Here is a 16235-nt window from a genome sequence, read left to right on the forward strand (position 1 = left end):
ATCCATGGTCCACTGGGGATGAAAGCTCTGGATCAGATTGTAGAAATTTCTTCCAAACGAGGGCTTGGTAGTTTGCTCTTCTTATATGTTGATAGAGCGTGTTCCGACATGGAGGAAGGCTATGAGGTTCAACAGACCCCTTTTTAGCAGAAAATATGCTGTAACGCAATTCATTGATGTCAGTGAACTTTTGCTGTCTAGAGTAGAGCTGGCAAACAAAGAACTCAAGCTGCTTCTTTGTTTCCTCTGGTATTTCAGCTTGAGTTCCAAGAATACTTAAAGCGGTTCTGAGTCTAGAATTTTGAGTCATTATCTTGTAGGCTGCAGATTTCCCCTTGCCTGCAAATGCACTTACTGCACCGCACCCAGTAAATGAATGAAGTCCGGGCAATGCTTTACACACTTCTTGACCTAGAAAAGCATTCATCTCACTCATGTTGTAGTACTTTACTCTGTCACTAGATCCACATTTTAGAAATATTGATCCCTTGTACTTTTTCAACTGTTCTTGTATAGCAAATAGTGTAATAACAGCAACATCTGTGACAACGGAGTTAATAATTATCTTTCTAAATCCCGAAAGAAGAGCATGTTGTATGTGAAGAAGTCGGGTGTCCGCCTCTTCTTGGAAACATGTCAACTCAGGAGCTTCTTGTGCCAGTTTGCTTGTAATTTTATGGCACTTTTCTTCACAAGTAACATACATTACTCGTGTATTCAGTTGATTGAGATACTGCTCGCCCTGCTACTCTTTACAAATGAAACGTATAAGTTCTTTTTTGTTCTCGTCATCAGATAAAAATTGCTTCCATTTTCGGACTGAATGGGCAGCAGTTATATTTTTCACTTTTATAGAATCACCGACAGCTCGACGTTTTCGTTCGCTACTTTTTATAGACACTTGTCTGTACGTATCAAAGACAACGTGAATTGTCTGAGAAGATACGGATTCTTGTAATATTCTCGAAAAGAGCTTGTCAGCTACTTCGCCAAATGTTTGTAGTCCCTGTGGCAGCTTTTAAACAAGGCACATTCCATCAAAGATGTTAACAGCGTCACTAGGAATTTGCCCATCAGTTTCAAAGTCTTTGGTCAGGACTTCCATCAGTTTGGACTTAGCAGTTTTTCGAATCGAACCATCAGGAGTAGCCAAAGACCATGGAAGAGGTCCCAGAGGGTACGAGAAAACACTTCTCATGTCCAACTCTCTTCGGCTAGCAATGATTTCCATCTGAGCAAACAGATTTCTTTCCGCCTTGAAAACGAACTCTGCGTTATTCATCTTCACACACTCTTTCTTCTTCAAATCAGAGAACGTCTTCAGCTTCTGCTTCTTGAGAGGCTTGAAAAATTCTTCTGGTTTTGAGTCTTCAGACAGATGATCTTTCTTGAATTTTGCATAAGCTTTTTGGCCTACTTCATGTGCTGTGATCATGTCTTTGACAATTTCTGGAGTTGGCATAGCTCCAGTAGATAAATTGATCATATCTATTTCTTCAAACGGATTTATCCATTCATTGGTCATCAGGTTTTGTAACGCTGAAACATCACGTTCATCTTTTTGGATCCTAGGCAAAGAAAGATCTATATGTAGCACAGATTGTCCTGAAGAAGAATTGCAGCTTGTTCTTTCACGAACCATATGAAGAAATGCTGCTCTCATATCAGAGTTTAAATAGTATCTTTCAACTGCTGCAGGTCTTTTGTTGAACTTCGTTGTACCTTTTGTTCCCTGTGTGTCTTTATTTATGGTTTTTTCAATATTATTTTCAGAACATTTTAAGATCAATAAGTTTTGTTAATTTTATTCCGTTAATTTGAGTAACTATCAACAAGGAAAAAGTAAAATAAGTGTAATATTAGCGGTCATTTTCCAATATGGTGGCTATTAGCTACCCTGTAACTGACAGTATCATGGATAAAAGCCATTCTGGTATTGTGTTGAATCAGAAAATGTATGGTACACCAAGTCCGCAGAGATGAAACCATGAAACCTCCTGGCTCAACGACTAACCGCAGAGCACACCCATTCAGGAGGGAAAGGTGTGATTATATATATGAGTGCATTTCTGAGCATTTTTCGTTAAGTGTTTCCACACATGTGAATCACCCTGCTTCATCTGTTGTTCTCTACCGACACTCCAGAAGTCTTTCTAGAGCATTTGAGAACAAATTCGCTACACTTAATACTCAGAGCGTCACTCTTGGCCAGCATCCGTACCTGCGTTTATGCAACCACACACAACAGGCATGAAGGTGTCCGCCATTTTGTATTAGTTCCATATATCGACTTAATACAAACGAATTATTGTTACCTAGTAGAAACCCTATCAATTCATATCCATTCAAACCAATTTTCATTTGGCATATTATCCGGGACTCCCTATGTTCCTTTGGGGAATCCCTTGCGCGTGCATGGTAGGATTGTGAAACATGGAAAATTCAGTACAGCAGGTATGACTTTTTCAGTGAATTTTTTACCCGTCCTCTTTACGTTGGATAGTTTCCGAACTATTGGTGTCCGAAAGTCATTTTAGCACGCTTTCGGCACCTTGTAGATCCGAAACTGTCCGATAGCCGAAAGTTCAAGAGAACTTCTTTCTTGTCTCAGTGGCAGGAATCACTTCGCAAGAGTTGTAACACTTATTTTGCAACAAAAACGACCGATATGAGCGTCGTATCCGGGGTCCCTAAGGTTAACAGTGACATTTCTAATGCCGTTTAAATCTAAATTCAGCACCCCTTAGTACTCCTGAAGGGGCAGTGACATGTAAAAATAATTGAAAATGGCAGATATTAGTTTCGAAGCCATAGTTTTCGGGATCCCTTAGTTAATTGCTGAGAGTTTTGGCGCCCTTTAATCCCAAGGTCATATCTCAGTTGGCGTAAGACCGCGTAGCACTTCTAGGAGGAGGGTAAAGGAAGACTTATAAAATGATTGGAAACTACCAATATTAGTGTCGAATCCTTAGTTTTGAGGGTCGGTCAGAAAAACAGTGACATTCCGGATGCAATTTAAACCCTCATTGACATTGACATGCTCGTAAAATGGTGACATGTAAAAATATTTAAAACGAACGATGTTAGTGTTTGAAGCATTAGTTTTCAACATTGCTAAGTTAATTGGTGACAGTCTTGATGGCGTTTAACTCCAAGTTCAGCCGTCAGTGAGGGGGCAAGACTCCCTGAACACTCCTAAAGGGAGTGGGAGGAGCAGACAAAAATGTTAAGAAACGACCGATATTAGTGTCGAATCCATAGTTTTTGGATCACTGAAATAAATAGTGATGCACCCCATTTGCAGAGGGTAGGGGGAAAAAGTGAAAAATAAAACGTCAAAAATGACTGAGGTTTGTGTCGAATTCGTAGTTTTCCGGGTCGGGAAAACGTCTGACCGGTTTGAAATGACTTTTGAAAGATAGATAGCATTTACTTCAAACTGAGTTTTTTTTTTTTTAATTATATCAATTTGCTTAAAAACTTACTCTGTGGGGGTAGTATTTTCTAATATTTATGCCAAAAGTAAAGTATCTTCTGTATTTTTATCATTACAGTTTCATTGAAATAAATGTTGTAAGGAAGAAGGGGACTTAGATATTTCTTAACTATTCTCCCCGTGCGAAGGACGTGCATTTCTGCTAGTAATAATAATAAAACAAGATACGGACCATAGTACTTAACTTTGTCGTTCCAATTTCTTAAACTAAATCATGTTTTCCAGCAGTTAATTCTCACATTTATTTCCGAAATACTAACAACATTGTCATCCCTTGTGGATTTTATCATAAAAAATGACTTATGCCATCCACTGTGGTTATGAAATATTTGTGTAAGAACTATCAACAAAATTCCATGAGTCGCGTTGGAGGAAATCGAATAAATAAATAAATAAATAAATAAATAAATAAAACGTTACTCCAAGAGTAAACTACCCCTTGTGAAATTTTGGCGAGAAATTTATGCTATACTAGCATATATTACCCGCTTCGCTGGGTTGAAATGAAAATTTAAATGCACAATTCCATATCTCATGTGTTTAATACCCGTGAAATATGCTTGCAGTAAATGTTAACATTATATCGCCTGTCATTTATGTTAACCCGCCGAGTGACACGGTCATGCGGGTTGCATATAAATACGTTTATTTTTATACCTATGATGAACTAAGAAAGGATTTGTACGTTATGGACACTTGAATGGTCAATTATCTCAAGACACTGGTAATTAAAAATTAAAGTGATATGATAAAAACCATCTAGGGTCCAAATCCTAATAACCCCCCAAAAATGAAAGAAATTGGTTCAGCCGTGTTAGCGTGATGAGCTAACAAAGGGTTTGTGCGTTCTCTTTTATATAATAGATTAGGTTATTAATGAAGTATGAACAAAGACACCTGAGATAATTTTGAGAAAATCGTCCGAAAAGAAACTCAGCTTCAAGAGTAACCTACCGTTTCGGATTTTTCATAGAGAAATTATTTTGGTACATCATGTACGAGACAGAAAAATTCGTTAGACCAATTTTCGAGAAAACCTGAATTTTTTTATTATTTTCACCCTTGAGTTAACTGTCTCGTAGTGAGGTCTGAAGATTGGGAATTGCATAAAAAGATTTGGTTCGGGCAAAGAAAGTTTTAAGTTAGAGTGAAGTAGTGAAATATAAGAAACGCAAAATTAAAGTTCCCATAGATATTTAGAGCTGGGATGGAATCGAATGAGAAAACGAGGAACCAAAATTTACCGTAATTCGGTTTTTGTTTTTCGTGACTTCATCATATGATTCAACTGGAGTGCGAATAATTTTGGAGAAGACCGATTCGAGAGATGTATGTCACTGTTTAAACAATAAAAGTTATCTTCTAAGAAGACATTTTAATTAACACTAGTTCTAAAGGCAGTAGAGATAGTGTAGAAGTTACCGCGTGAGATGACCATACATCATACCAAAAATAAAACGATTCACATAGTACTTTTGGCATGTCGATGGGACACAAACGAACGTTCTCTTTTATCTAATAGAGATTTGTTTGGAAAATATGTATTTTGAATGTGTCTTGGGAGATTTTGAGGCCGAACTTACCATTAACTGTTCAACGTACTCTTTCGTTCCTCATTTTTTGTGTAGTTAGCTTTGTTTGGTGTTCTTTGTGAAAACTTGGATAGGTATCATTCTTCCACCAACCTTGTACCCCAATTTGTGACACTCGATTAAAAATTGACTCGTGATTAAGTTTTTGAAGATACAGAAAGAATATGGTGGTCGCCCACGCCGTCTGTGCACCCTCTGACTAGATTCTATGGCTGATAGGTCGTTCTGTTAAAATGAAATTCAGAGCTGTCACTCTAATACCGTAAATTAATACAAAATTAAATTATAAATGCTAACAAAAGTCATACAGATATTGATGAAAGAAAAAACAGCCAGTTTTTTAACACAACATATTTTCTCTAGATGTGGATTCAATAACAGTGAAAATTACTGTTTGGACCTGGACTCCAACCCGGAACCTCCGCCATACCGTGCCGATGCCTTAACCACTACGCCATCCTGTCCGCTTCCCAGAACAGCTACTGATTCTCCGACCTCGAATTCACATCTACAGAGGACCTGGTGTGTTTAAAAATTAGTTGTTTCCTCTTTCATTAATATCTATATGAAATCACAACAGTCATAGGTGCTTAATATATGGGCACAGGGATTGTTTAATCACAGCAGGAGTCTGTGGTACAACACGTGTAGTCCGAGTGGAGAGCACCGACCGACCTCTAGAGTGAGAATGTGAGTGGCTGTTTTGGGAAGCGGACTGGGTGGCGTAGTGGTTAACGCATCGGCATGGTATGCCGGAGGTCCCGGGTTCGAGTCGCGGTACAGTCAGTCACTTTTCTCTTTGTATAGTAACAGAAGTCCTTTAGGAGAAAAAAAATACTTGTGAATTAGAAGCTGCAGGTATACATGTGTACTTTTGAAAGCGATAAAAAGAAAGAAAAAATAGTCAAATTTTAATAACTTTTTTACACACCAAAATTGTATTCGTTGAAGTGCCAAGTTTATAATGCAGAACAAGGTCTTACAAATTAATTTGAACTATTTATGTATAAGCATACAAATAAGTTAAATGAAAGGATATATACTATCGTTAATTTTTGATGTGAAGTTGATTGCTCTGTTTCGTTTCTTTTAGGTAATGGGCTACTACCTCAAATGAAGAACCATATTGCTTTTACTCCAGTTGTTGAAGATTCTTTTGTCTCCAGCAGAAGTACAATAACTGCTGTTATTGCATTCATTCGTCGTTGTCCCAGCAGATTGGTGAATGAACATCCTTCTTTTAGCCTTTCTGCGAACAGAAACTTCAAAAAACACAAAACTGAAAGCAGAAAATGAGAAAGGCAGTGTGTGAAGCATTAAAACAAGAAATGAAGAACTGAAACCTCACCATTATACTCAGAGATAGTGACAAACCAGGAAGATAGAAATAACATAAATGACATGTTTTAAATCAAGGAAAAAAAAAAAACTATGGTAGACTGTTTTTCGTGAAAGGAAAAACGAAGTCCTCAAAACTATGACAAACTTGTTCCGGCCGAAGAAAACGTTACAGCGGTAAGAAGTGTAAAGAATATATACTAACTGTTAGAAGGTATGACGAAAATGATAGCGAAAAAAAAAATCAGTGTCGAGAATCCGAAGTGAACAATCGGTATATATATATATATATATATATATATATATATATATATATATACAGTGAAACCTGTCTTTAGCGGAATCGAGCGGGACATGCAAAAATTTCCGTTAAAGTCAGGTTTCCGCTTAGTGGAGGTAGACCTTTCCTTTTTTTTTTTTTTTTTTTTTTTTTAAATACATGTTATAAAGGGGCATACTGAGTAAATATATTGATGTACGTACATTGTTCGATTACAATACTTCTTTCTTCTACGAATAGATACACACACAAAAAAATAAATAAATAAAATGAATACAAAATATGCTATGTACACGTTTTCTTTATTTTTCTAATAGCCAAGCAGGGTTTTCTGTGTACATTGCTGCTTGGCTGCTTGACTTTCCGCATTCACTTTAGCCTGAGAAATTATACTAAGTGAATCAGAATTTTTTCGTAAGGCAAATTTTTGCAGTTCCTTTAAACTTCTGAGAGAATCTTGATATGTATTTATTCTACACTATTCTTGGAACTCGATATCGTATTCCTCTTCTTCCTCTATCTCGTTTTCTTCTTTCCGACATTCCGTATGATTCTTGATTAAGTTGCGGGGATTAAGGATAATTTGTGGGGGTGAATATGAGTAGTGGTTGGGGAAGGTCAACACTGTCCAGAAATATTTAACAAAAGAACGAACATTTTATCGCAGACAGTGTAATGTATATGTCTCACAGAATGTCTAAACATCTTCTAAACGCTGTATTCCGGAACTCCGAATTTTCCGTTAAATGTTTATTTTTCTTTCCGTTGTCCGCGTAACACAGTTTCCGCTTAATGAAGGGAGTTTTACACGTTTTGTTCTCCAAAATTCATGGGACCGTGAAATATTTCCGTTTAAGACAGTTTTCCGTTTAATAAAGGGTCCGTTGAAGACAGGTTTTACTGTATATATATATATATATATATATATATATATATATATATATATATATATATATATATATATATATATATATATATATATATATATACAGGGTGGGTCATTTTAATTAATCCACGGAAATATCTGAAAAATGATAAAACATGGAAGAAATGTTTCAAGTACACGTTATATATTGCTAAGGGGGAAAACCAATTCCGCCAAAAATACCTCTCCCCGCCCCCCCCCTAAATGGGGGTAACGGGGGGTAACTTTGAAATGTCAAATGGGAACATGGGTCGAGTAATACCTCGTTCGAAAGGTCTTGGAAAACTAAATAACGCTGTACCAAAAGATGTTCCATATTGTGCACCGGTTTCAAAATGGCCGCCATAATATGGTTCGGAAACTCCAGTACCCGTAGTGTGAAAACCGTGGAAGGTAAATGAATGGAACAAAATTGAAATACGTAAATATCATAGGGCATATCGAATAGTGTGGTCCCTGTGATCCCAGTGGCCTCCCTAAAGGGGTCTTCGGGGCTAACTTCAAAATTTCAAATAGTAACATGAGTCGAGTGGTACCTCGTTCGATAAATCTTGCAAAATCTAACATATTGCAGGAGAAAACGATTGATGTGAAATGGCAGTGTTCTCAAAAGGCCGCCGAAACATAGTATCCGTGTCAGAGGAAAGGTTTAGTACCCGTAGTATGAAAGCGATTGGAGATAAATCAACAAAAGAAAAACTGGAGTAGCTAACTGACGTAAGGCACATCGAGAGGTGTTGTCGGGGTGACTCCAAGGGCCAACTGAAAGGTATCCGGGGCCAACTTGAAAATTTCAAATAGCAGCTTGAAGCGAGTAACATCACGTTACATAGACAAATTAATATCAAACAGCTTATGTAAGAAAATTTTCGACATGAGACACAGTTTTCAAAATGATCGCAAAGACATGGTGACTGTGTCTAAGAAAACGTCTAGTGCCCATAGTATGAATACGGTTAGACATAAATGAAAATAACGAAAATTAAATAGGAAAACCACGGAGGCGTTCCAAGGCTCGAGAATAATACAACAGAGATAAAAATATTAGAGTAAAATTGCCATAATGTATAGAGAGAAATCCAAGTCGTGCAAAATAATCTCTCCCTGCGCTCTGTATGTGAGTGGGGTGGAAAGTAAAGTGAAAGTTCAAACGAGAACTCTACTTTAATTCGCAAATTAAGGCTACGCTACAAATAGGTATGATGTGGTTGAAACATTTGTTTGTAAGGATGACGCTGTAGTAACTAAAAAAATAGAAACTTTTATGCAATGCGTGCTGGTTATTTAGAAAGCATTTCGGGGATATACGTACACACCGTTTCGTCCCTCAAGCTCACAATATGACATGAATGCTAATAGTTAATCAAAATGTAACTGTGGCCATCCGCGTTAACTTAGTGCACCAATTCTCTATGCATGAAGTCTGCCTTCCAAACAGCATTGGGTAGGTCAAGCGTACGCCCGAACCGTTGTCCGGTCGGACATTGAAATTTTGAAGTTAGCCCACAAGACCCCTTCAGGGAGGCCACTGGGATCACAGGGATTACATCATTCGATATGCCCTATGATATTTACGTATTTCAATTTTGTTCCATTCATTTACCTTCCATGGTTTTCATACTACGGGTACTGGAGTTTCCGAACCATATCATGGCGGCCATCTTGAAACTGGTGCACAATATGAAACATCTTTTGGTACAGCGTTACTTAGTTTTCCAAGACCTTTCGAACGAGGAATTATCGACCCATGTTCCCATTTGACATTTCAAAGTTACCCCCCGTTACCCCCATTTAGGGGGGCAGAGGGGGTACTTTTGGCGGAATTGGTTTTCCCCCTTAGCAATATATAACGTGTACTTCAAACATTTCTTCTATGTTTTATCATTTTTCAGATATTTCCGTGGATTAATTAAAATGGCCCACCCTATAATCAAGTTTTCAACATAGATTACGTTCAGGCCTAGGATGGTTTCTGCATATCACTTTGACGGGGAGGGGAGATATGAAAAATGATCGAAAATAACCGATATTACTGTCGAATTCATAGTTTTCAAGGTCTCTGAGATGAATGACACTTTTGGCGCCGTTTGAATCCAAATTCAGCCGCGCAACTTGGGAGAGGGGTAAATATATAAAAATGATCGAAAATGACCAATATTAGTGTCGAATCCATGGTTTTCGGGGCCAAAGAGATGCACAATGACATTTCTGATGCCGTTTAAATCCATGCCACTAAAAACAAAAATGGCATATTTCACGGGTACCAAATACATGGGATAAGGAGAGGTGCATTTAAAATTTTTATTTTAACCCAGCGAAGCTTGTAATTGATGCTATTAATAATATAATAAAACACTTGTACAGATACAGTTCTTTGGAAAAATACTGTTCCGTAATATACAGATCCGAATTCTAATTTCGGTCTTAACAAGTAATTTGTATAACTACACATACAATCTACTATTTTGAAACATAGGCCATAGTTTAAAAATAAAGCCTATTTTTTTTCTTGCTCCTTGTTTAATAGGATTTACATGCTGATAAAAATCTCAACTGCCTACCAAATGTGATTCTCAGATTTTTATTAAACTGTTTTCTTTATTTCGTACAAATAACCTCATATTTACTAACAGTTTTGTTTGTGTACGTCTTTTTGTATTGATTTTTAGTAAATTATTTCTACACGAAGCATTTAATATACTCAAGTTTTGCTGTAGCACATAGTTATAATTCTGAACAACTATTCTGAACAATTTATTATCTGTGTACAAAAGTATGTTTAAATACCTAATTCTATCTGGAGAATCATTTATGAATGAAGACAAGAAAAAGGATCGTAAGGGTGATTCTTGTACATAACTTACACTAGAATGGATAGGTTTGATTCTAACTCGGTGTATGTTCTATTAGATGAATAGCTTTCAAACCACTGAACGTGCGACAGGGACAGACCAGTATTATTTGTTTATTTATCGAACAAATTCCCAGATTTAGCACAAGTTTGCTATTTTACACAGGGAATTGTTAACAAGCAGAAAAGAGAGAAAATAAAACATATCAACAATAGCAATGTCAACAAGACTGCAAAAGTAACATTATTGGGACAGTATGCGTGTTATTGATCTGTCAAACACCGGGTAACTCGAAAAAATGTCCACATTAGCTGCTAGATGATTATAATAGTTTGGTATTCTGAGAGAAACCTCTGTATAATTGCCAACCTAGGGGCAGACAAGATGGAATAGATGGGTGTTCCTGGTTATGCGGGGAGGGACACGTAAAGATAGTTCCTGTAGTAATGTTTCCGATCTTAAGTTTTCATTACCTATTTTATGAAGAAATTTCAGGTCAGAGATATTTGTGCGCACTCCCGAAGTCTGGATATTAAGATATCGCAAGAGTTCATCCTTAAGTAATATTCGAAGTGCGGGAACACGAAAGAGTACTATTGCAATAAAGAAATTAAGTACAGAATAAAATCTAGGGAGATGTGGTTACTTACTAATAAGATATTTGTGATTTGTAGAATCGAAAGCTTTTGAAGTGTCTAGATAAGTTACACCGATATCTGTAAAATTAAATTATTTACAGTTGATTTAACCTTATGGAATCTGTTGTGACTCACTTAAACTTATATTTAATAATAATAATAATAATAAACATAAAATTATAGTTGACCCGATAATATTAACATTGGCGCCATAACTTTCAAGACACTATCCTAGATGGCATCACTGTTTTAATATTCTTATATTCCTCTCCTTTAAATAGTCTTGTTTTTAAGACCTGAATTTTCTGTTTTCCAGACCTTCCATTGAGTGCCATTAGATGTTACTTGTGCCATGAAAAGATAATTTTATTATTTTTTGTGGTCCTAGGGAGCATCACTGTGAAAAGGAAATCACATCCGTGTGGGGGAGGGCTATTTGAATTCTGAATTTATCCAAGCCGTTTGCAAGCTATTTGCGTTTAAATAAATTTCTAGGGACTTCTGGTGATCCTAAAGGTCCCATTGGAGGGAGGGGGGGATAAACTCGACATGTTGCGACCATCAAGGTACCGGGTGTCTGAACCAAGTCAGAATTTATTTTTAGCCTTCATACTTTATTTGGGAATTTTAGATGATCCTAGGAAATCCTACTGTGGAAACAATCACCTTCCCAAGTATTTCTGGAACTATCGGATACGGGTGGTTCTAGGGAACGTCATTGTAAAAAAACAAATTTATGCGCTTCAAAATTATTTGTGGAACTACTGGATGGATTTTATCCACAGAATTATTAACAGTAATCAGAAGCTTTATGATTATTTAAATGAGGATTTATCTCGGTTGAGGGTGTCTCTAACAACTGTGAAATTCTTTTTACTTCCTGTCTTTGTCGACACTATCTTCAAAATGTGACTTGTGGTCATAAGTATAATCATAACTTCTAAATTACAAAGCAGGTAGTAGCGTATAGTATCAAGTTCCATTCGTCGAAAAATACAATTTTCAGGTGCGGAGTCCAGCAATGATACGTACACTTCAGGGAAACTTTTATCTGAAAAGCCCTTGAAACTGAGTAACCCAATTAAGATTATATATATATATATTGTCCTGTAGTAAAAGTTGTTCTTATGAATTGAAAGTGAAGAAGAAAAAGTTTTTAAAAAGGTGTAACTAATGCAGTAAATTTAACTTCACATAGTAATATATTGGAATTTTAAGAGGCCTAATCCCTGCGAAATTAAAATACCGCTAATTTTAGAGTAATTATGTGATATCTTCAAATCAATATATATATAATAAAAGTAAGTGTGGTTTGTCCGTGCGTGCCACAAAGGCTCCGAAACAAAGATCCGGAGCCCCATGGGAGTTATATGGTATTGTAGCCCTGTATCTCCCATCCATGAAGGTGGTTTCGGTTTGGACCAGCAGGGGTCCTAGAGGAAGAAAACGCCCTAGCAACGGTGTTACTGTGCTTTTTAAAAAAAAAAAAATGATTTAAAATTATCAACCTTGGAAAATATTACAGACTGTGATAGAAGTTTCCCAAAGGTTCGAGAATGTTCCACAATGTTCGAAATTGTTGTAGAATGTGCCAGCATGTTATATTGTTTTCCTATAGGTTCGAAGATGTTCTAGAATCTGCACCACTAGGAAGGTACACATTAAGAATACGGGGTCATTTTTATTAAACTTTACCGGTATTATTATGCTCAGGTTCTTCTCAACATATTTAATGTTCTGAAAGAAAAACGGTGGAGTTATGTCTAGATGATAGGAACCAGACAACAGAACCTAACTTAACCGAACCCGAGCTACTACTGCTATTTGTACTACTACTACTACTACTACTACTACTATTTGTTTTACTACTGCTACCACTATTACTACCAATTACTACTATTACTTCTACTAAAGGCTGCCTCCCATATCTAAACACAATTATTTCTGTGGCGCTCCTGAAGTTTACCTGTTCCAAGTTGAGTATCGCCATGCGCCAACACACGAAGAGTTTATATAGAGTAGCGACACTTTCCACAAAGAAATGTGTTTCAGAACTATGGTAAGAGTTCCTTATTCAGAAGCATAATTAACTAAAATTACAGATTACTGAGAAACAACTTTTCTGGGAGGTACATTAACAGAAAGTTAAATACATGTCAGTTTCATCTTTAAATTGCTTAATGCTCTTTGGCACCAGTGTGCTCAAATAGCACCAAAGAAAGTTAACAGGCAACGATGGACCGGAGTCTGAGCCATTACATTTATTTACAAAAAAATGAAATGAAATTTTTGAGTTTTACGTCCCACGATTATGCCGGACATTTATTTACAAGTTTGTTTAAAAGATGATGATATAATATCTACAGACATTGTTGAAAATACAATGATAGTTTTAGAATTATCAAGTACCTAAAATGCCCGTTCTTCGCACAAGAAAAATACGTTTGTAGGAAATGAATTACTCTCTCTAAATTGGGAATTAAATATATGCCAAGGAAAAGTTTAAAATTTAAGATCGGATCAAGGAAAAGTGAAATTGCCAGACAGTTAATTCTATGCCAGTGATATGTTTAAAACGTAACAAGTGGAAGTAAACTGCTAAAGGTAAAATTTAGTCTAATATAAATAAAATGAAGAGTTTGTTTGTGTCTGTGCGCGGCCTGGAGACCAGACGAGTGACCGAGAGTTACCAAATGTGGGTCATGGGTGCCTTGGTCGAGGCCCCAGACCAAAACGAAGAGTTTTTTTGAAATTTCGAACTAGGGGGGCGTTTACCGGGACATGTAAAAGAAGTAGGAAATGACCGAAGTCAGTATGTAATTCATAGTTTTCGCGGTTGCTGAGATCTATGGTGACACTTCCATTAGCGATGACTTTCAAATTAAGCTACTATTGAATGCGGGCCGGGCCACCTACTGGAAGCGGGGATTACCGACACATGTAAAACTAATCGAAAATGACCGACATTAGTGTCAAATCCATAGTTTTCGGGGTCGCTGAGATCAATGGTGAAACTCAAGAAAGTGTTTACTTTTAAATTTAACCCCCATCAGCTAAGGAACGGGGCCCATACTAAAGAGGGTGCCGCGACATGTAAAAATAATCTAAAATGACCGATACTTGTGTGAAATCCATAGTTTCGTCTACATTCACGTTTTTTCGTTTAGTAGTAGATGGTTTTATTGTGGTTAAAAACAGGTTAGTTAATGGTTGTATTAAGTATAAACCGTGTTTACTGTTGAAGTCATCCCAATGGAAACACATCTACTTGGTCGGATATGCATTCACACAAAATAGATCCAATTTTAGAAATGCTTAATTTTTTTTCGTTGTTTAGTTCGTTGACATAGATTTTATCTGACGCGTGCGAAGAACTGGCATAACAGCTAGTAGATAAAATATAATCGAAATGCGGAACAAGAGCGCGCTAGATAGTATCATTTTGCATGAGATACCGTTATCATGAGTAACCTAGTAGTTTCCCCGTTTCCAGCCATTTAGAAACGCGAAAATAAATGCCGATTTTCTAAATGGCTGGAAATCGAAAGCGGATAAGTGAGTCGTGATAACGGTATCTCATGTAAAATAATATTGCTTTGCAAGCTCTTGTTTCACTTTTCGATTATCTTTTATCTATTTGAAGATATTACATAGTTACTGTAAACTTAGCGGTATTTTAATCTCACCGTGATGGGGCCTCTTAAAGGGCTGGGGACCAAAAGCACTTTGAAATGTATTAATCAGGTAATTTGTTATTATCCACTAATTTAAATGAGTTGTGTGTGCAGCGAACCCTGTTAGGAGTACATCATTTCGAATAAAGCACTCTTTGCGTAAGTGGTAGCGTCCTACTTTAAAATATAGTACCCGTTCTAAATTACGTGTGTTTTGCATGACGACCTAAACCAGAATCCACCTCACTGAATCACTAATGAGCTGCAGTTGTGTCGAGTTAAAAAATGAAGTATTTTCTATTTATGCGAGTGATTTTTTTTTTTTTTTTAATTTTTGTTTAAGTTTGTTTAGATATATATTAATTTTTGTATATATATTGTGTAATTTTTGTCTTTTTCTTGTAGGATTTTGGTTCTGAAGACAAATCTAGTTCTTGACACAGTTGTTATGTTGACTGAATACTTTTCCTATACGTCACCTTTTCTTTGAAGTACGAATTTTACGGTGAGTTACTCAACTTTATTTTTTAAGTTCAGGTAATGTTTTAACTATTTCAATTTCGTAATTGTCTATACAGAAGTTTAATACAAGATTGCGAACCTAGTATAAAGGTGCTGGGCATCGGAATATAAGGTTAATTTATTGAATTATCGCAAAACCTCTTGAAGATGAGAACTCCCTCTTGGTTACATGGTTACCATATGCGCCTGTGACACTGGACCTCGGGTTTGATTCCCAGTAAGGGCTTATGTAATTCGGATCCCACGCTAAGCTGTAGGTCTATACATTTATAACAGGTGCGGCAAAGAAACGAGCGATTTGGCAACCCTGGAAATAGCAAGTTACGTTAGGAATGAGAAAACAGTAATGCCATCTGAACAACAAACCTTTGCCAGTGACTAAGATATCGATTTTCATTCGAAATGGCGTCGTGGACCAGTGAATAACATGCTTTTGCCGTGAAGGCGTTTTGCAAAACGACAGCTACGTGGCCGCGCAGCGTGTATTTCAGGCTCATTAATCTCGAACGTCATGCCCCAGTCCTGTCGGCGCACGCTATCAAATTGTGGGTACAGAACTTTGTGGAAACGGATGATATGGTGAGAAAGAAGGGGGGGGGGGGGTACAAAACGCGTGTGCACACCAGAGAATGTTGCAAGAGTGGAAGACAATTCAGCCGAAGTCTCAGGCATTATGCACGCAAGCATGGCCTGCACCTTTATATATTGGATCGCAGTGTACGCGTATATTGCACAAGGAACTGCAATACGAGCCATACAAAATACAGATAGTCGAAAACTGAATGCGGACGACCTCTCAAAGAAACTACACTTCTGCCGGAACTGTTGGAACTCGTGAATGACAATCCAGGCCTTGCGACAATTTGATCATAAGCGATGAGGTCACGTTTTATGTCAGGCTTTAATCATTCATTTTTT

The 16235-nt window shown here is 37.0% G+C and overlaps 1 protein-coding gene across 2 annotated transcripts in view; it reads left to right on the top strand.

Annotated features, from left to right (window-relative positions):
* The window catches only part of LOC145674456 (torsin-2A-like), a 76100-nt gene that overhangs the window by 39167 nt on the left and 20698 nt on the right, over positions 1–16235 (top strand). For both annotated transcript variants that reach the window (XM_081744532.1, XM_081744533.1), the window contains exons 2-3: positions 6182–6603; positions 15201–15300. The gene's annotated coding sequence lies outside the window, so the exon portion shown is untranslated. The remainder of the gene's footprint in view (positions 1–6181; positions 6604–15200; positions 15301–16235) is intronic.

The sequence above is a fragment of the Thermobia domestica genome, chromosome 17 (genome assembly GCF_964235325.1).
Source record: "Thermobia domestica chromosome 17, izTheDome1.hap1.1, whole genome shotgun sequence".
NCBI lineage: Eukaryota > Metazoa > Arthropoda > Insecta > Zygentoma > Lepismatidae > Thermobia > Thermobia domestica.